Consider the following 8,790-nt stretch of genomic DNA (forward strand, 5'->3'; position numbering starts at 1 on the left):
ATAATAAAGCAAACCATTTTTGCTCGATATCAATAACGACTTTTCAGTCTCGTTGTGGATCTTGCTTAATAAGAATTCTACATTTCATTAGTAAATCGTAATTCAAGATTTTATGAATAATTTAATAAAAAGTCTACATTCATCAATTAAGTTTGATGACTAAGTGTCAATGAAAATAAAATCGGGATGGAATTCATAAATTTTGACGAGGTTACAAAAATAAGTAAAAATGTCAGATTCTTCTAGGATCAACGGATATCGATTTGAAAGTAAATCTAGATATCAAATTTCTCCTTGGTCAACATTGCTGTTTACCATCAATTATTCGGGCCAAGATAACGAAAGAGCATCTTAGACGCGGTTCTCCAACGCACGGACATTTAAAGGTCAACAGTCCATGGATACGTTCACGTAAGTCAATTAAGAAACGCATGTAAATCAACGCGAAGCCGAGCGAATTTTTAACGGATTTCACGAGAGTTTCTAGATGGCGAACGCAGGTTATGTGCAGAGACGGTAAAGAGAATCATAAAATACTCTATTTCCCTTCAACCCGTTTCCTGTTCTCGGAGTCTCTCGACTCGTTTCCACCTTCCATTCTGTCGATCGCGATGTCGCTAATTCTCTCTCACCCTTGTCCCGTGGGACTAAAACAATGAATTCTTTCGACATTGGAGGAAAACGTAATAACCAGTGTCGCGTTATACGGAGTTCGAAACTAAATTAAATTCGACGGCTCCGTGTAAGAAAACGTAATGAAGAATATTTTTGAATTCGATTTTATTCGATCTTATTCGACCAAAGCAAGTAAATAAACAAATTTAAGTTCAACTCAAGTTATTTTAAGGGGGTATCCTGAATTAGGAGGTCTAAAAAAGCTCGTTTTTCGTGAATTTGTTTAGGATGGAAAAAAATAATTAACTCTATCGAACTTTTTCTCTTATTTTCAATACATATTTGATGTAGTCTGTAGAAATTTGTTCAACAAGAAATATTCAAATCGAATCGACTGTGACGAATTTTATGTCGGTTCGTTATAATCAATTTTGTTCGTGGAATCACTTTCGGAATACGTTACTCAAAAATTACTTAACTTTTCTTGTCCAAGGGCGTTTCTAATATACTTTTTACCTACTTTTTTCTTAGGTTTCTTATACCCATTAACCGTTTGAGTGCGCACGATCGCGATATCGTTGCTTGACGACTTGCTCAGCCATCGACGCGAAGTCGAAACCGAGTCCGTTAACCAATCGTACTTAATGTGAACAAATATATATAAAAAAAATTTGAGGACCCTACACAGATGCCATATTTGCCTATGGATGATAGAAAAACGAGAATGAACAAAGACGAGTAAAATTCTCGTCTAAATAGAAATTTCGAGTAACGAACGAAAGATGAAACGACCAAACATTAGAATCTTTAATTACAGAGATACTTCGCAACGAATAGTTAAAGATGAAACTGTTGAAGGTGACAGGTTAAAGAAAACAGCGTCACGAATAAACTGTTATTCGTTGCTTTTATTTATTAGGGGAGACGGAACAATTGGAGCATTTTTGATCAAATATAAACAATATCGATTTGATTTCGTAAATACTATCAAAATAGTTACAAGTTCTTTAGAAATAGAAACATCTGTAAATAAAAGTTGATTATGTTCGAGTAACTAGTATCGTTTTTTAATATTCCACTACAAGAGTAATTAACATTATTAAATGAATTTTTGTAAGTATAACAAGTATTAATCGATAAAACAATTTAATCGAACTAATAAACAATAACGATACATCCAACGAATACATAATAAAAAAAAATATCAGATTCACTCACTGAAAAGAAAACAAGATTTAGAAAAATTACTTCTAAAAGTATGTAGAAGCGAAGTGAAAAGTGTTTCAATCGACTCCGAGACAGTTGTTCCAACTGCTGAAAAAGTTTTTACGCAAAAAAAAAAAAAAAGAAAGAAAAAACTAAAGGTTGTAGACAGGTATCTAAAATTCTAAAATCAACAAAGATATTCATATTCATGACGATGTAAATCAGAGAGAAAACGGAACACCAGTTTCGGAGTAATGGACGAAATAAGAGCAGTTGGAAAGTTTACATTTCACGCGGAAAAAGCAATACACCCAAATAAAAAGATTTAAAACGACCAAATCATCGAGATGTACCAAATTGTTATTAACTGTCGGTTTAGACACGAAAACTAGTCCTTATTCATCTCGACGCTCTGTCCTTGTCAGTTTACCATTTTTACCTAATCATACATGGCATCAATCGGTCCCAGTCTCCCCTACCTATTATTCGTGTATTTTATCCATCTCTGACGAAAAGAATCGATTTATTTCAACCGTCGCGAAGACGAGAACGATAATAAGCCCACAGATCGGTCGCGAGGACGAATCGTACGTCCAAGCTAAACGGAAACACGGTGACAGGAAGAGACGAGACTTACCGTGGCTGCCATTTAATCCATTCACGATCGTATCCAGAGTGTCATGGCACAATGATAGAACAAAATAATCATCGGCACACTGGCGAACCGGAACAACCACCGGACACCGAACAATTTCACTTCGGAGTTTGCACACTTTAGTCGAGGCTCGTTACATGTCGCACACTTTCGCGTCCGAGAGCGATTTTTGCAGGTCAGCTCCCTCTGGCAGCCGGATTTCGAGTGGGAAGGCGATCGAACGAGATCGGATCGGCTCGAAATCGAACGGAATTAAGGGGAAACGAAACGAAACGAAACGAAACGAAACGGACCGAACGTGCCGAACGTCGCCGACCAAGTGAGAGGCTAGCGGCACTACCGAGCAGCCAATGTGACGTCAGAGTGCCTCCTCTCTTTTTGCCATTCCACAGCGAGCGCCGCGAGAAAGGTGCCTATACCACTTCGTATCCCCTTCTCTTCTGTCCTTGTTTGCGAGGATCACCGAGGAGACCTTAAGGATACCACGGTGCCAGCGAATATTTTCATCGAAATTCTCCGAACGAATTACCTTTACTACTGCGGCGCGGGGACGAGATGGCTTTCGGCGATCAAAAATCGATTTTTCGTGAATTCGAGAAATGGAAAAACTGTTTATGCGTTAGGTTGTCCCGAAAGTTTCTTTCGCGAGTCGCATTCAAGAAATCCGTGAAACGTTCACCGAAGTTACAAACAAAAACAAAAACGTAACAATTACTTGGGTACCTTCCCACCGAGGCATCACTGGCAACGAAGAAGCAGACCACGTTGCAAGAGAAGCGACAACCGTGACTCCAAGTAATGAAATAGAAATCCCATACCAAGACTTGATTACGAGAATACGACACGCATCGAAAGAAGAATGGAATAAAATGTGGAACAACAAAATGCTCTACAGTGGTATGTAGCACCATCAGAAACCCAATCAAATTCGTCGTTAATTACCATGCAGTAGATGCGATGTAAAATAAATCCATATAAAAAAAAAAAAAAAGAAAGAAAGAAAGAAAGAAAGAAAAAATTATTTTCTGTGGCAGTGTTTGTATAAATGGACGATCTAATTTCTTAGACATTGATGCTGTAACAGTAATGCAGCGAAATGAATCGTACACGATTCAGTAATGTAACATAAAACATCAAATATTGTGTATATATTAATTATTAATAAAACGAAAGAAACTTTTCGGACAACCTAATGCAATCCGTTTTCTGATATTTTCTTCCGTTTTGCTGTGGCGCGCATTCAAAAGGCAGTTGAAATTCGTCCAAGCAAAACTCTTACGATATTGCTCCTAACTTCAATATACGATTCTAAAAAAACTTTGCTCGAAAAGACGATATTCGAATGAATTATAATGTTTACTAGATTTGTATAGATAGTATTCAATGCACAAAGTAAGTCGAAATGTTAACAACCTTTTAAATAATACGGTCTGCTTGGAGAGAAGTACATTTAAGTAAAATTGTAACTTTACGCGTGGTTATAAAAAATTGACTGCACTTGTCCGAGGTTTAATTGCTATCACTGGAAAGGGTGAACCACCCTCTGTCAGATTCTGCAAAGATCAGGTGCTCCTAGGTGCTCCATTTCGAGAAAATGGCGATTAAATTAGGCTAAACACATGTTGGCTGCAGCACTTGATAATCTGCATATTATGAATAAGACGTATACAACGATTTTTACCAATTAACGTAGTAAACGACGAAGTAAAGCAACGAAGTAAACAAATTTACGAAACGTTAGTATATTTAACAGGTTTGAAGATACCATCAAAAGTCTACAATATCGAATGGTAGTTTCACCCCTTAAATGTAAGCTGTCGCAGGTGAATGAAAGTTCCATCAAAATCGAAAGGAGACACTCCGTGTATATTCATTGTCAGTCACGCAAGATTCTTCATATGTATACTTAACTGGTTAACTTGGTATTTAACCTTTTTTCTACCTTACACGACGATCACAATTTCTTTTTCTAATGGCGCGAACGCATTAAAGATTCTCAATGCGAAGATATGTTTTTTATATCAGCAATAATAATTTTACTTATCTCGTGCTGCTTTTCAATTTATGAGTTATTTCTTGCCTTGTTTCGTTGGTAGCCCCACGTACTTTTGCTTTTTTTTTTTATTTTATAGTGATTTCATTTAACGTCGCATTCGTTCTAAAGAAGCATTGCGTTTGACAATATTTGCGAAAGTTCTCGCAAACGTGGCTGATAGATTTCCATCAAGATGACCTAAAAAAAAAAAAAACAGTAATTGAGGCCTTTTGAATGGCTGATATCGCGTCGATCTGCTTTTCTTGCAATTTAAGAAATAAAAAATAAAATTGGTGTAGAGACCCAATTGAGGCGAATAACATGGATGATTGAATGCTGCGACACCTTTTAAAACCAAAAAGTAGCACAACGCCGATGGCTTAGTTTTTTGCTCTGTCGTAATTTATCAACGAACGTTAAATAGATACTGTCACCTGTGGCGCCACGGTTACAGACACCTGCTTCGTATGTGAGTCAAAGTGAGCATAGTTATAAATGAGGCTTCGTTAAAAAGAATGTCACTCTGTTTCAACAAATAGTGCCACTACCGCAGTATACATATAAAATAGAGGTTCCTATTCACTGAGAAAATTCTTTTAGCTGAATTTTAGTTGCTTAAAACGACTCCTTTATCCTGTGACAAATGTTGTACAATTCTCAAAGTTGTAATTATTCATTTATGTTTATTATTCATAGGAATGGAATTCCCGAATCCTCGATGATTCTTTACTAGTTTTTCTCTTTGATCTCTCCTAGATCCAATACTGTAAGTACTATAGAAAAAAATGGCATCAAACATCAATATTTCTGAACTGGAATTTTTTAGAGTATGTTTTTATTTTATTATATGCGGATTGTGTTTCAAGGAGCGACATATAATTTGCGTTCGATATTACCTTATTTTCGAATTATATCGATCTACGTATTTTATACCTTCATGAACCACCTTGATCTAAAATCTATGATTCTGATACTTATATGAAGATGAATATTTAATTCGTACTCATAGTAACCTAGCAGAATATTTGTAACACTTCACAATTCATATTTCATACCATAACTAGTGGCCACATTATGTAATCATAGAAATAATGAAAACTATTTCTGTTCTAATATAACAATATTATTTTTTTCGTAAATACCTAAACGCGTGGAATAATTGATGTATGGCTCTGCTAAAGAATTAGTATCAAATATACATATCCGAAAAGAGGTTTTTCCAATCGAACAGACAATCTTAATCCTTTCGTTAACTTATATTAGAAAAATAAAACTTACATCGATACATGACTATTTATGTAGAAATTCACTTTCACTGAATAAAATCACTTTTCATGTAACAATCACAGCGAGCCAAGACCGCTGTTACGCTTGGTTCACTAAGCTATTCAATTACAGACGGGAAAAAAGGAAAAAGAGAATATGGTAGACTCTTTATTCACGGAAATTTATGTGACGTGGATCTCACAGATAATTGACGTTTCGATTTTGAAATGAAAAAGAAAGGGAAATAATAACAAATATCTCATAACCGATTAAACAACAGTTACCACGGAAGTATATATAAATTAAATATTTTTTGCAAATTTTTTTTAAACAGATTCGTTTACTTATTCGAAAGAATTACAAGCACTAACAACAGAGTTGTGATTTGTCACAACTGTTGTCGCTGTTACTTTACCGCGAAAATTCGGAAAAATCGTACTTTCTAGAGTTCGGGTAACGTTCCTCGAAAAACAACGTCGATTGGTAGCCTCGAAACTATGGCAAAGCGCGGAAGCAAGCCGAGTTTACGATCGTGACTTTTTCTTGGACTTTATAGCGTGGCATCCGAGTCTCGGTCAGTGGACTTGAGTCATTGGAAGAAGAGGAGGAAGCTTGCCAAGGAGAACGAGAAAATTCCCCTGCGAATCCTCGATTCTGTTCTCTATTTTCAACCTAATCCACCCTACGGAAGAGACGATGAAATATACCGATTGTGTATTTTTATTAGCCAGCTAGAGGAATTTCTTGATAATATACGAACGCTACATCGTATTCGTAACAGAACAATCAAGAATCTTTAAGGGGGTATCCTGAATTAGGAGGTCTAAAAAAAGCGGATTTTCGTGATTTTTTTAGGACGGAAAAAAATAATTATTCCTATCGAACTTTTTATCCTATTTTCATACATATCTGAGTAGTCTGTAGACATTTTTTCAACAAGAAATATTCAAATTGAGTCGACTGCGACGAAATTTTCATTTTCATACATTTTTCTTCTATGTGAACTAAGAAAATTCATACAAGAAAAATTTTAAATAACTTTTTTATCAAGTTAAAGTAATTTTTTTCACCCAAAGAACTCGTTCTTTTTTTTCAAACTTGCAGTAATTTCACATTTCACCATTTTTACGGGTTTTTCTTAGTTCACATAGAAGAAAACTGTTTTTCTTTTTTACACCTTCTAATTCAGGATACCCCCCTTAAGAGGGGAGCTCGGTTCAGAACACTGAAAATCAGGCATTTTTTCACGAATTTTTAAAAAATATTCTATCAACCAGATCTTCATGAAACTTATACAGTCTTTTATTGCTTATTCGGTGGTAACAAATGTTTCCTTTCAATGGAAAATTGTACGTGAAAAGTCATGTACATGGACATGTTCGTTCCGCGCCATAATAATAAACCTGTGTTTATTATTATGACTCGAAAGTACATTCAATTCAGAAACCTCGACTACGTTGTATTGCTAGAAACTTATTAGCGAAATGTCGACAATTCACAACAAAGAAAAAAATGTCAACATACACACGATGGCTTGTCTGTTAATGTAGTTGGTAACTGTAACTCTTGACTTATCGCTAATCGTAGTATTATCCTGTAGAAATATATATTTACTACAAGTTAATATTACGATTATATATACAGATTAAAACGTCAACCAATTTTCTAATTCGAAATTAAATAATATCTAAGGAAACATTGATTGACTTCTGCACGTAATTTTGAGAAGAATAATAACATGGTTCGTCGCAATAACATACATCTGTTAATCTCGAGACTATGGTGGAAGGTCTAATTAAATTGTTATAAATACTTTCTACTCGTAAATACCAAATTATTGCGAGCCTCTATTCTCAATCCAACACACGCTGCGAAAAAGTCAATGAAATATACCGATGGAGTTATATTTATTAGATAGCCAGAGAAATTCCCTAGCGATATACGAACAGTATCCGTAACAGAATAATCGAGAGTCCTTAACATCTCGTACGCCAACACTGTTACGGTAACGCTGCATTCAAGTGACGTAACTAAGCTGCTCGTGCAAGTTATTTGTCGGAATGGTATTTTTAGTTACAAAGGCTTCGCTTGAGAAACGTTAACCTTTCCAGCCGGAATGAACATTTTGTATACCACCGATGTTAGCCATGGAGCGTACAGGGTGCTTCAGAATTACACGCGTATAGTTACCTGGCTAGAAGAGTCTGTAAAAGATACATACTCGAGTCTAGGAAGATACCAGAATGATCTTTGCTACCGGGAACTGGTAGAATTTGTAGGACTGCTAACATTTGTAGAAGTTTAAACATATTCGACTGTATCGTAGGAACACAAATATAAACAACAGCAACAGGATCGGACCACTACGAGATCTCTCAGGTTATTAATTTTTATTTTTGAAACTAAACGTCGTGCGAAGAAATTGCAATTATAAAAACAGTTCCGCCTTCTCGTTCACTATAAGCTGATATTTTTTTTTAAATTCACACTCTTCGAATTTCCAGTAAAAATCACCTCGCAGTCAAATTGTTAATAAGAATGTAAATAAAATAAAAAACAGCCCGAAACCTGAATTAGATTTCGATATGATGAACTCGTAAGATGTTGAAGACCAGTGACTCTATGAGTCATGCGACCTGTCCTGTCACCCGTTTTGCCGATGACGCACCATGTGGGTCAAAAGTGATCTGCAAACAAGTTACCGGTACCGAGGAGGTCTTGTAATAATATGTCGGTCTCGCATGTGCCAAGGTACTGGGTATCGTGCTCTGTGCAATATACAGGGTGTCCCAAAACTCGGGGAGGAGCCGGAAATGGGGGGTAGCTGAGACGATTCCGAACAACAATTTCCTTTGCAAAAATGTCGGATTGGGCTTCGTTAAGGAGATATTAAGCGAAAACCCCGACCAATCAGAGCGCGCGTAGACCGTTCGAGCGGCCGCGGTAGCGTAGGCTACGCGCTGGTGGCCGCGCTTGCACGCGAACAAGTGACTCGACGTGCATCGAAGCATCG

General features: G+C 36.4%; 1 protein-coding gene across 1 annotated transcript in view; it reads right to left on the bottom strand.

Annotated features, from left to right (window-relative positions):
• Positions 1-3,462, bottom strand: part of LOC128890611 (uncharacterized) — a 58,218-nt gene extending 54,756 nt beyond the window's left edge. The window contains exon 1 of the mRNA XM_054149265.1: positions 2,459-3,462. The gene's annotated coding sequence lies outside the window, so the exon portion shown is untranslated. The remainder of the gene's footprint in view (positions 1-2,458) is intronic.
• Between the last annotated feature and the right edge of the window lie 5,328 nt (positions 3,463-8,790).

The sequence above is a fragment of the Hylaeus anthracinus genome, unplaced genomic scaffold (assembly GCF_026225885.1).
Source record: "Hylaeus anthracinus isolate JK02 unplaced genomic scaffold, UHH_iyHylAnth1.0_haploid 12001, whole genome shotgun sequence".
Classification (NCBI taxonomy): Eukaryota; Metazoa; Arthropoda; class Insecta; order Hymenoptera; family Colletidae; genus Hylaeus; species Hylaeus anthracinus.